Genomic DNA, 14161 nt, shown 5'->3' with positions numbered 1-14161 from the left:
AAACATTATCAATGCTAATTAAGATCTCGTCTCTAGTCCGCCGACCAAAAGCATAGTGGGCCCACATTGTTTGGATGATCCAAAGATTCAATTGATGGGCCCTGATATAGATAGGGTGTGCCCAAAAAATCAGCTCCATAGGTTCATCCTAACCCTTCGATTTGTGGACGAACCGTCAATTGAAGGAGTATTCCTTATACACATTGAAAAGTCAGAAAATGTAGTTGATGAGTTTGAAATTACAGGGTTTTCGTTGAATGTGTCACAGAGTTAAGGGGGTCTATCTATATTTTTCCCTTCTTTTTTTTAACCGTGGCAAATGCGCGTGGGGAAACTACACCACAAAACGACAAGGATGGACGTGTAGCTTTTGTTCATTGGGCGTGAGAATGTTATTTTCTTCCCAAATATAATTAAATCTGTTGCCACGTAGACCCTCCATTCAACAACCATAACGGCAGAGGGAATTTTTTCAAGTATGACGAGAGTGAGAAAGAGACTAGCAAGGCGCGCTCGAGTCATGGAAATCATGACTTCAATCTCCGCTTCAATCTAGACCATTGATCTGGTAGGCCCAGGTAAAAAAAATTTAACGGATGGAGAATCTTAACCATTTAATATGGTTTTAGGGGCACGTACAGATGTGTGAGATCTAGACAGTTCACCTTAATATATCCTTTGATCAGAGTGATAATAATCAATATCTTGTCCTCATGCCCTAAATTTGCTTAGGTGCGGTTTGGATTTAGGGGAAAAAGTTCATGGAAATTTTTTTCCTTGGAAGGTGAGTTTTCCCATGTGTTTCGTAAACTCATTTTGCATGGGTTTTTTCCTAAAATAAAAAATTTCCTATGTTTTTCAAGGAAAATTTCTAACCTAGTAGACCTTAGAATTTGATCTTATATGGAATATTCTTTCTATGAGAAAATTTATTTTCTATAGTTTTCTTTGCTTAGTCCAAAGACCCATCCCATCTTTGGGGAAGAAATAGAGGGAGGGAGATTTCCATAATTTCAGTTTATAATTTGGCCGATGAACCGGTAATTAACTCAGCCGGTACTCGGTCAAGTTACCCACTGCCAAAATGAGTAATTTAGCCATTCAAATAAGCTAGAATATAAAAGAAAGATTATAAAACTTATCTCGATCGGCTATGGCAGTGGTTGATCGGGCTGAATCTTTTGCTTTCTCTCTAGTTTGCCTAATCTCTAGTGAGAGAGATCTCTTTTGGTTAGCTAGATGGCAGCAGAGACCAACCACTCTGTTTAAAGAAAAAGTCCTCCAAGAGTCCTCCTCGGCTTAATTCATTTATCCAATTACATTATCCAAACCTACCTGATGACGGCTACAATAATCATCTATGTCTTAATAAGGATAAAATGCACTGATCGATTATCCTTGTACCATTTACTGATCACTCTGGTCAGTGGGTAATTCTAACAATTTCACTCTTAATCTTTAGATTGTTGATCTTAATAAATAATAGCTCATATAAGATCTTGCATGACGCACAAAATCAAATCAAAATTTCTTATACTTAAAAGGAAAACAAAATTTTGGTTTAAAAATTTTAAAATTTGAAACTTAAAAATGTTCAGAAAGATTGATTTTCACATTATGTCATCTACAAGTATAGTAAATTAGATCATGAAGTATAATAATATACCTATTGAATATCAATATTTGTTTCTTTTCTTTTTTTTCCTTCTTTACGGGGACCTGCCATTAATTGAGAAGCTCGAATCCAAGGAACACGTCGTGTCACACATATTCTCACCCTGGTCATATGATGAATTGACCAAAGAAAAATCTAAGAAAAAATGGAATAAAAAAAGGGAAAAAAAAAAAAAAAAAAGAGGGAGATAAGAAAAGGAAGGTATACACAGAGCTAAGAGAATTTGAGGTGGTTACAAGATAACCAAAAGGCGATCAAGTGGAGAATATGGGCTCAAGACAAAAGGAAGGGATATTTTATAGAATATCCCCCTATTGGACTAAGATACTCCCTTTCTCACCATTCCTCCCTCTATCTTCTCCAACAATAATCCCACTGATCTTTTGACATTTGGCAAAGGGGCTGCAACTGCAACCACTCAGTGGGGGAGAAAGGCTCTTGTGTTTTCTCTGCTACAACTTACAAGTCGGCCTTCGCCTACACGTGGCATATGTTATTGTGATTGGGGGCATTGATTTGGTGGGCCACCAAATAGAAAAGTCTTGTTTGGTGGGCCAGTGTAGATTTTTTTTAGGGAGATGATATTTTCACCCCCTGCATTACGTGCACAGCCCCTTATAACCTGATTTGATATGAGAATTGGGCAACTGCAACTTTGTGTCAAATCACCTTATAAGGAGGGGTGTGCAAGTACTGCAGGGAGGGGGGGTGAAAATATTCACCCCCCCTTTTTTTAATGTCCCAAAGGATCGATTGTCACATTTCACAACTATAGATAGAGAGGGGAGTTTGTTTTGGATCAATTTTACGCACAAAAACATGTAACTTGAACCAAATCTTATTCAATTCTTATCGAGGAGTTTCAGTTTATGATGATATCCCTCTAAATTAACCATAACCATAATATTTCCCTATAAACTTTGGTAAGAAAAAAATTTCCCGAGTAAATATTTTTCCATCAGAATGTAACAAGGCCTAAGTAATTGTTATTTTAGTGGCGGACAAGTGTCTACCCAACAATTAAGACTCATTTTGGGACCCAATTCCCTATTTCCCTACTGGCAAGTGGTCATGCCAGAACTTTATTTCCCAAAAGCCTAGATTCCATCTAGGGGTGGCAATCCAACTGAAACCGAACCGAAAATTCGGTTTCGGTTTGGTAGAACCGAACCGTTGCCCCCGATTTCCAATGATTATGAGTAAGGGGTGGCGAAATTGGCCGAACCGAACCGAAACCGAACTGAAAATTCAAATTTCGGTTTGGTTTCGGTTCGGTAGAACCAAACCGATTCAAATTTCGGTTTGGTTTGGTTTGGGGGTCAAACTGAACCGAAACCGAACCGTTGCCACCCCTAATTCCATCCCATCACCAAAACGAGCAAATCAGAGCCTCAAGTTATGACCACTCACGCTTGAGATAATTTGATGGCAAATCTGCCCTAATGCGGTGTTCGGCAATAGCTGAACTCTCCCAGGTTTTGCCCATCACAAATAGGAGAAATTATACGGTCCAGCTCAAAAATACAATGGGCCCACATTGTTTGGATGATCCAACTCCAAATCATTCATTTATTGGGCCCTCATGCAGTCAGGGTGTGTCAGAAAATATTTTCCATAGGATGATCCTAACCGTCCGATTTGTTGAGGCTTAAAATTCATGGCACAGTATAGAAACCTTGGATCAGAGGGTTAGGGTCATCCCATGGAGAAGATTTTCTCACCATATCTACATCAGGGCCCAACAAATGAATAGCTTGGATCACACAAAAATATAGGCCCCACAAAATTCGAATTCACCCCAAATAGATATTAAGGGTGCAACATGGGCCAGGCTTAACCCGACCCCCACAGATTTAACCTGATTTTTGCTCGGCTTGGGTTGCGTTTAGGGTTGACACCCTTGGCAACCTGACCCCACCTTGCTTCTTTAATTTTATTGTGATTTTATAGCAATTTCAAAATCATAGAATTATAGGATTGTGAGGTTTTCTTTTTGTTTTTGCTCTTTGCTAACCTGAACCCAACTCAATTCAACCGGGACGGACTGGGTTTGGGTTGATAGATTTAAAGGGGCTTAGGTGGGGTAGCATTAAGGCTTTGGATTCTTAGAATGGGTATCCAAATCTGATTCTTATTCCTATTACTTTAGAAACATAATGGGGAAAAAAAGACTTAAGAGTAATGCTTGGGAAATCGGTTTTACAAACAGAGAAGAGAAGGAAATCGAACAAGTAGGTTATTGCCACGACATCACAAGTGACACAATCAGTTCTTCAGTTTAGGAACTTGCCAAAAAAAGGTGATTTTAGTACACATGGCAGATTCTGATTGTCAATTGCCCATCGGTCTTATTTCTGGGTTACCATATCATTTTTCAAAAATTTAATTCAAAAAAATCAATAAAAGTTTGATTTCAACCGATGCTGGAATCAGAATAGCATACCGATTCAAGCTCTGATTCCAGCAATCCAAACGCGTTGATACACAATTGGTTGTGAAATATGTAGTATATATGACTAAATTCCATTGTTGCTGAAATTCTTTTCTCACTTGAAGGTCTCCAATCTCTGTCCTTCAATCCAGCGATAGCCGGTTAAAAGACTGGATAGCATTGTGGTTTTGCTTGGCTTTTTTCTCTCTTCCTCTCTCTTCTCCCTATCTATCTCTCTCTCTTCTCTATCTATATTGGTAATGACACCCAATACCACTACTCTATGAGGTTGACAACCAAACATCACTTGCCACAATTCTACGAGGTAAGTTCTAGGTAAATCCAAGGGTTGTCACTTGTCTCCTCCCTGTTGACCTACTAACACCACTAATATACAAGGCGAATACCTGCAACCAACCAGGGTCTTTGACGGATGAAAATCCAAGTATGCATGGATTATCGAATGCTGGTGCAAAACAGGGCCAATTAATGTTTTCCTAGAGCATAATTATAGTAGATCAAAATCAGGATCATCATGATTTGAGGCTAGCAAAGAATCAATGGCTTAAAAGATCTAAAACCAACGTCTGTTTAATCTATTTAACGGCTATGATCATTCAAACATTGCATCCAAAATGCAATTGGGCTGCACACAGAAAGGGCTAAGTCACTCTTACGATCAATGGTAAAAGACAATCTGGGAAGTCACTTTTACGATCAATGGTAAAAGTCAATCTGGGAGCAACAACGACGCATATGTATGAGATCATGACCATCCATCTTGTAGAAGATCATGTTGAAACCTACATGATCTTGGCCCCATCTCGAATGGGTAACCCACGCGTGAGATAAAGGACTACAAAAAACTGGCTACTATTACTATATAGGTCTCTATTTTCATAAGAGTACAGTCCAGTGGAATCATGAATTCATGACCACGGGATCTGTGTTTCCTGTTATATAGGTCACAATCATCTCATCTGAATCATAGTTTTCTTCATTACTATTTGTTCTCTTCCAAATGAGCACACTCACCTGCCAAATCCCTCTCCTTTTTCCCGCTAACTAACCATCTTGAACAACTACTGTGTTCTTCGTTTTAGATTATGACAGCCGATTGTAACTCCATAACCTATTATTCAGCTCAAAATGACGTTCAATTTTGGGCCCAATAATAGGTTTTGGACTTGCAATCGGTTGTCATAATCTTAAACGAACAGGGCCTAAATTTCTCTTCTGCCAGTTTATGATCATCAGAAGAACCTATTGTCTTTCTCCTGCACAGTTGATTACTAAATCGAGCGCCATTTTCATCACACTATTTTGGCTATCCTTATCACCATATCCATGTAACTGAATGACAAGTTAATGAAACGTTGTGATGGAACGGTGTGAGAAGGGGTTGCAGTGAAAGATCTTGACGGCTGAGCGGCCATGTAGGGAGTTCTATAAGAACGAGCCTTTGCGCGATTGGTTTCTTATTGGAAGATACTTAAAGCCCTTTTCTCTCCACTTTCTACATTCCTTCATTCTTCCATTTCCATCCGCATTTGTGATTCGTCTCTGTAACCATCAATCCAGATCTTCTAGAATGATACCTGCCACATCCATATCTAGAATTATGCAAGCAGAAGTAGCTAGGAAGATGGGGAGGAGGTGTTAGATCGACCTCTCTGAGGAGGTGTGAATAGGACAAGACAAGACAACATAACATGTAACGTTGCCTTGGTTAGTAAAACAATCAAAACGAGAATTAATTCAGGAAGAAATAAAAAATGATCTAAGATGGAAAAGTGTATGATCATAGGACAACAGTGCCTTCCTTCAAATCAACAAAAGAGTGAGTTTGAATTTTAGGGAACAAACAATGTATACTTATTGAAAAAGTAAATACTCAATCTTGCATTCTGAAGGTTTCTGGTTGCAACTTCCAAACTATTGCACTTCATGTTGAGAGATATTTTGGGATTGCATAGTATTTAACTTTTGAATATAAAGCAAGAGCATTGGATCAGTGTATTTTTTCAACAAAAAACTTTGGTGAAAAAATTACAGAAATTTTCAGACAAAAAAAGACTATTTTTCAAAAAAAGAAATTGCAAAGGTTGGTCTGTTTTGCGACCATGATTGGAGAATTGGATCAGTGTACATATTTGTAATTCTTTTACAATGGGATTTCAAATTTTTGAGTTTAAAGCACAACATCTAGAAGAGTCTGAAAGTAGGTGTACACGTGAGAACGGCAATACAAATAAATAAAAAGTAAGCTAATTTAAGACTCAAAGAACATAAATTGTGAAATTGTGATGCTGATTCAGCATCCTAGGAAGAAAGTTTATGCAACCATAGTTAAAAGTTCAGATAAGAATATGGAATATCTTAAAAAGAAGTTGACTGAACATTTAGACCTCAAGAATGTAGATTTTCCAGTATTCACAATGTTGAGGAAATGGAAGCCTACTTTCAGACTCATTTCTCTAATCTTTTTTTTTTCAATGGGCATTTTTTCCCCCAAAAATAATCGAAGAAAAAAAGTCATTTTTGGGATATTCAATTTATGTTTAGTTCTCATTTCTCTAATCTTTGTATACAGAATCCCACTTGAGGGTTTTGTAGATCCATGAATAATGCGTTGCTTGCTAACTAGTTGTGGAGATTTGAAGAATACGGACTTCTGGACCAAAAGAACAGAAGCATGGAGTCAACGACTGAAATTGGATGCCTTGTGACACATACATGACATATAGAGTTACATGCTACCACTGAAGAAATATCATGAAGATTTTTATCCCCTTTATGAGAGGTATGCCCTTCAAGATGTACAAGGGGGATAGAGTTCTTCTTTAGAGATATCCTTGGTCTAGCGAGAGGCCTTTGACGGATGTGTTTCTCCATTTTTTTGCAGTGGCTATTGACTACTACCAAAGACATTTCGGTTAAAGATTCCTTCTATTGCATTAATGGTAAGTTGGAAGGTTTACTCTAGAAGAAATTTTTTCGATTGGGAGATTGATAGAGTTGCCTGGTTCCTGAAAATGTCGGAGTCTATGTTTATCAAGCAAGATGAGAGGACAAAGAGGATTTGGATATGGGCCACGAATTGGGTTTTCTCAGTTCAATATTCTACCAGTGCATGGTGCCGGCCTTTTGCTTTCCTTGCAAATTAACCGGCTACGGATAGCTCCTGCTCCGCCTAGAGTGTGTGCTTTAGGGTGGACCGTAGTGTTCCATTGCACAGTGACCAGAGAGGTCTGGTCGTGAATTCTGACGCTATTTGAGATGTATTGGGTGTTCCCTAATCATTTTTCAGATATTTTCAAAGGCTAAATCCGTGCCCCTTGGCCTAAAGGGGATGAGACTTTATGGAACGTAGCCCTTCTGGCTGCGATTTGGGTTGTTTGGGAAAAGAAACAGTAGACCACATCTTTATCCATTGCACAGTAGCAAGAGAGGTCTGGTCGTGAATTCTGACACGATTCGAGATGTATTGGGTGTTCCCCATTCTTTTTCAGATATTCTCAAAGGCTGAAGCCTTGCCCCTTGGCCTAAAAGGGACAAGACTTTATGGAACATGGGCCATTCTGGCTGCGATTTGGGTTGTTTAGGAAGAAACATTAGGCTATTTAAAGGAAAAATCAGAGGCTCATCCAGTATCTTCCAGAAAGCGCTTTGAATGTTGCTTCCATGTGTTAGAGTGGTTCCCAGCTTTAGAGGGATTTCTGATTACTATCTGGGACAGTGGAGATTGAGGTTTGTTTTAGGGGGCTTTAGTTGTGCAGGATTTTGAAGGTTGTGTGAACCCTTGCACTCTGTCCATAACGGTTAGGGGAGGGGTTTGGACTTTTAATGTGTGGACATCTAGACTCTTGTGGGCTTATATGAACTTCAAATGAATACTCCAACGAGAACTTCAAACTTACGCAGAAATTGAAATTGTGCATTAGTCGTCAACAAATGTGCAACTTTGAAGTCTTAAAAGTTTTAACATTCAATTTTTATTGTTACTCTGAGGCTTTATGGCCTCCAAATATTTCCAAAAGAAAGATTTGTACGTCCGTGTAATGGTAACTTAATTGTACTTTTAAAATAAATAAAAGTATTGCACAACTTATGGATCTTGGTGGGTTCGAACCACCATCCTCTTAAGAACGTTGTCGTTAGACCTCATTTCCCAAGTGCTTTACCATTTGAGCTAAAGATCCACCTCTTGCCTACATCATATGAAACCCAATATAATAGCAAGTAAATGACCAGAAAGAGAATAAAGTCCAGGGCTATCAATTCCCAGCACTTGGAGGCACTTGGAGGCACAAGGAAGACGGCCCTAAAGTTCGTGTGAGTATTAATGGCAAACTGGTATATAAATATCTGGACTAGGGCAAGAACCATAGAAGGAAGAAAAATGGTGAATTCAGCCCGGAATCATCCATTGAACAGTACCTATAAACAGCATACAAAAACAACTTTCGAGTCATACTAATGGATGCCAAAAATTTCAGGAGAATTTGACAAAATAGAGATAAAAATATTCTGAGTTCCTAGATGCAAAACAAGAAAAAAGAAGAAAAATCAGTAACAGATGTTCGTCAGCCTCTTATTCGTGCCATAAAAGTGTGCACAAAACTGCAACAAAGTGAAATTTCGCCCTATTAATTAGCATATGACAAAACTGACTAAAACAGCACGGCATCAAGTGAAAATATTATGAATAATAGTTAGCTAGAGAAGCATTGGAATGCATTACAAATAAAAGAAACTTGAATAAGAGATTGCCACTGAGAAGCAAAACTCAAAGAAAAGTGAAGGCGGACAGTTAAAACCCACTACTACCAAGTAAGAAATGCCAAAAATACAAGACAATAGGAATTACAGCAGGAGCTCTCTTTTGCCTGATGATTAAATTTAATTCTAATTATGTTCAAAGAGCAAGGATAGCACCTTAGACTTTTAGTCATACACAAGAAAAATTGACAAGAACGAATAACATATTCTACAAACAAGTTCTATAGCTTTTCCATACGTAAGCACAAGGATTAATAAATCTAACTATACTATCTCCAAAAAATTATTCAAGAGATAACAAGTGAGGTTGAATTACTTGCTAAAAATGTCTTGGATGTTCATACCACCTCCCCTGACCTTCTTAGCCATATCTATCATAGCTAATCCTTTTCTCATTATCCAACAGCACCTCAAAAGCTGATAAGCGAGAACTTTTTAAAATATATATATAGTTCAAATAAAAAAGAGGAAAATTGAAACAAATGCAAGTCCCTCTAATAAAAAAAGGGATACTGATATCGGCATTACCATGCTTTGATAATTGCACTAACTCATCTAGTCTTTTATTATTTATACAGCCGTAAAAGGTTATTACAGTTCCCGAAAAAGCTCTAAAAAGCCAATTAATAGAGAGGCACACCTTGCACTATTTTATGCTTAATCTCCACGCTGAAGCACACCTCTGGCCAACCATTCCATAAATCAAAGGAAGAGCCAAATTTGAAGCTCGGTAGAGACTTAACCCATGAAATAGTGAGGGCAATTACTTTGATGAATAGGAAGTCCGAACTTTTAGAGACACCTTTGAAGACTCGCGTTCCTTTCTTTCTAAAGCACCCGAATGAACTTTTAGAGATACCCAAATGAAGACTTTGGCAAGTTTTTATGAAATTATTACCAAGATAAGTTGTCAATTTCGTTTCATTTCAACCGAAATGTCTCATACGATTTACAAAAAGGATATAAAAACCAGTAACAAAGCATACTAGTCGAACTTCCGTTCCGTCTCGATTCGTCCATAATGCCAAACATGATGACACAGGGTGCTTCCTTGTTTTGTCCAAAGCCGACTTTTTTGAAATTTACTGTTACTCCAATCTAACAGCACTCTTTAAATTTTTACTGTTTTACATTTATTTTATGTTCATTTTTACCTTTTTATAATCGTTTGAAGGGTGTTTTCATATTTTGCCTCCTAAACAAAAAAGACTAGAAACCCATCTAAGCCGCTACTTTCTTCACTTCTACACTCCATCTTTCTCAATTCCTTTTGTTAATCTCTACTGTCATTATAGTCGACGCCATGGTTTTAAATTTCGGTTGACACCGAAACCGAAATTTAACGATATCCGGAATTCCGTCCGAAATTTCGAAATATTGATTGTCTTTACCGGATTTCGGCTGAAATTTCAGTTTGAGATGATTTTTTTACGACCCCCACCCCAACATGAATTGTGGGCAACTTTAGCGCTTTTTGACGCCAAATCATGGTAAAAGGGGGGGCGCATCCCTCCTACAGGAGGGTGAAAAAAGTCATCGTCCAGGCCGAAATTGGTACTGAAAAAACCATGGTCGACGCATTAGCAATTTTTTGTGTTTGTTCTACTTCCAAAGGGTATTTTCTATTTCCAAAGGCTTCTATTCTAATTTTACACGAAGGTTTGGGAGGCTTGGAAGTGGAGGAGTCCATTCTTCAAAATTGTATACATATTCGAAAGAGGTACCCCCTACATACTGCATACTACATTTTTAGTTTATTTCATTTCTATTTCTATGTCTATTAAATTTTAAAAACAAGATGAGTTCGGGACCTTCGGGATAGGAGTGCAACTCAGGTCGGGTTCAACCCGAAAAAAAAAAAAAGTCGGGTCGAGTCAGGTTGAGTTGAGTTCGGGTGGGGTTCGGGTTGAGTTTTCCCGACCCGGGTTGAGTTCAGGTCGGGTTCGGGTTGGGGGTTTGGGCAACCCGACCCAAGTGAAACCCGACATTTTTTATCAATTTTTTTTTAAGCTTAAAAACTCGGGTTGGCTCGGTTTGAACTCGGGTCGGGTCGGGGTCCGGTTAGAAAAAAGGGCTCCTTGAGTCAAGTCGGGTTGACCCTCGTCGGGTTAGAAATCGGGTCGGGTTGGGGGAAAAAAAAGGTTCCTCCGGTCGGGTCGGATTGGCCTCAACCCGACCCAGCTCGAACCGAGTTGCACCCCTACTTCGGGAGGAGCCTCATGTATTTGTTGGAAGTGCAAGAGTCTTTTTTTTCTTATTTTCGTTGATGTATTGCAATAAATTTGATGTTTAAAATAATAAAATGTATCTGCAAGCAATAAAATATATTGCAATAAATTTGGTTAGTATAATGGTTTCTCACATTTTTTCAAAATCTCATATTTTGTTTTTTTTTTATTTTTAATTAAAAAATTTTGGTCGTAAAGTCTTTTCCGAAAGAAAATACCAAAATGTTCCGTCCCCACTGACCAAAATGAAACACCGAACGAAACAAAATTGACAGCTAAAGCCTTATTTGTTTTGGATTTTGAGGATCGATTATGAGTCCAAAACTGATTAGGCCCTGTTCGTAGATGTTTGGGAATCGATTGAGTCCAAAACTCTTTTTTTTTTTTTTAAATGGCAAAGAAATTTCATTAAAAAACAGAGACCGAGAAGGTCCCTCAAAGTATAGAACCATAAAATTGAAAAGGAAAGGAATACATGAAGAAATCGAATGATTAGGGAGGAAGGAAATCAAAGAGTTCAATGCTCTCCCTGGAAACTCCCTCTTTGGCTAATCTGTCCGCCTCACCATTAGCTGACCGCTTAATATGAGTGAAGGATATTGATGTTGGCCCAATTTTGTCCTAGATCTCATCAAACAAAGCAGCGAATCTCCAAGGTACCCCGTGAGGATCTCTTAGCCATCGAATTACATTGAGAGAATCCCCTTCAACCACCGCCTTATTTAAGTCTACATTTTGAAGCAACTTAATACCTTGGTGGACAGCTCGAACTTCTGCTTCACTAGCATCCGCCACATCAATTGGCCACTAAATGCCCATAACACCGCGCCATCTTCATCCCTCAAAATGCCTCCAATGCTCGAAGGCCCTGGATTCCCCATTCTAGACCCATCAAAGTTTAGCTTAAGAATCCCTTGGGATGGAGGTTCCACACTTGAACTAATTTGGGATCCCTACTCAATCCATTACATATTTCTTCCCATCCATGCCATAGATCATAAGCAGATACAAACTGAAAGCATGGTAAAGTTTTCACCCAAGATATAGTTAGGGCAATCACTTTATTGAAGATGTACTGGGCTCCCCTTGCGAATCCCTTGAAAATCCTTGCATTTCTTTCCATCCATATCACCCAAATAGTGGCAACAAAAGAGAATCTTTTTTTGGACTTGAATCTTTATTTCTTTTTTGAATGGTACATTTAATTGTGAGGGCTAGAGGGTGAGCCTTGGCACAACGGTAAGGTTGCTCCATTGTGACCTGGTGGTCACGAGTTCGTGTCACGGAAACAGCCTCTCTGCAAAGCAGGGCTAAGGCTGCATACATCTAGCCCTCCCCAGACCCCGCAATGGCAGGAGGCTCGTGCACTCGACCGCCCTTTTAATGGTACGTTTAATTTTGAGTCCAATAATCAGTCCGGGGCTCACAATCAGTCCTCAAAATCTAAAACGAACAGGGCGTTATTGAAATTTTTGAGTCAAGCAATCGGTTCACAATCCGTCCACAAAATCCAAAACAAACAAGAGATGAAAATATCTCAAAAGGAAATCTGATAAAGATGAAAAATAGCTCAAAAGGAATTCTTTATCCAACAATGCACCGTATACTAAAGCAATAGATATTGCATCAAACAGATACAAAGAAATAATAGGTCAAAAGGAACTCTGTATCCAACAATCAACTGTACACTAAATCAAGATAAATTTCATCAAATAGAAACAAAGAAAGCAAGCAATATAGTGAAAAAAACCAAAACGCAAGATGATGATAATAATAAACGAGAGACGATCGAACCTTCTCTCTGAGATTCTTCTAGGAGCTTCTGTTGCGATTCTTCTAGAAGGTTCTTCGCAAATTTCCTCTTCTCCTTTCTATAATAACCGCCTAGGGTTAGGGTTTCACGGAATTTGAATCGAGAGCGGAATCCATGAAGGAAGCATAAAATTTAGGGTTCGGAGCAGCACCAAAGCGGATGAAATTGGGAAATTTGGGTTTCTCCAAAACTTACACAGAAATAGGAAGGCGAGTCATAAGTTTTGGGATTTGCTAGGAAATTTTATAAAAAGGAATTTCGCGGTTGGCCATTGCATTTAAGAGAAGCCACATCAGATGAATCTATAAATCAATAAGACAAAATCTCATATGGCGTTCGCGCGTGCTTTTGCTTGCAAAAGTAGGAATGGAATCGGCCACGTCCCGTTTGATCCAGACCGTATATCTGCTGGGCCCGTTTATAGATGAACCCTTTGGATGATCCTAATAATTGGTTTGGCTAGGTTGCAAGAGGAAAAGAATAAGATTAAGAAATTTGTGAAGAACCCCGAATTGCCCACCCCTAAGCTCCGATTGGATTGTCCAAAGGATTCGGAATCGATGCATACTCTGATTCCTATTCTCATTCCCCCCTTTAAAGGAATGAGAAAAAAAAAAAAATTTAATTCGAATGAATTCTAATAAAAACTCCATTCCAATTACTATGGAATCGGAATACCACCTCTTGTAGTCGGATACTGAATCCGACGCTTCTCCCACTAATACTAGACCCGGCAAAAAGTGACCTGGACCCCGGGTCCACCCGGCCCACCCATAAATTACGGGTCCGGGTCACCAATCAATGACCCGTTTGAAATTGATCCGCGGGTGCCCGTAGAGAAGTGCAAAAGGGTTTTGGCACCTTTTGGCACTTTTTTTCCGTAATTGTCATCACTTTTATTTTTTCTATGTAATTTTTTCCGTCATTGTCATAACTTTGCTTTTTCTATGTACTTTTTTCCGCAATTGTCATATTTTAGAACATTCTTTCGGTTTTTTTTTGTTAATTTTTCCGTAATTTCTCATTTAAAACTTAGTTGCTTTTTCTACGTACTTTGCTTGCATTTTACGTAATTTCCCATTTAAAACTTAGTACCCATGGTTTTTATTTACTGCTATTATTTATTGCTAGCCACCTTTTCACAAATCGTACTTCTGCCAATCTTTGCAGTTTGCACCACGCGACAATAAGACAAATCTCTCAAACTGTCAACATAAATGGGTTGCGAAGTT

This window comes from Tasmannia lanceolata, unplaced genomic scaffold (genome assembly GCF_043159265.1).
Source record: "Tasmannia lanceolata isolate RefF3 unplaced genomic scaffold, GAP_Taslan_0.1 ptg000054l, whole genome shotgun sequence".
NCBI lineage: Eukaryota > Viridiplantae > Streptophyta > Magnoliopsida > Canellales > Winteraceae > Tasmannia > Tasmannia lanceolata.
Note: the sequence above shows the minus strand (reverse complement) of the source record.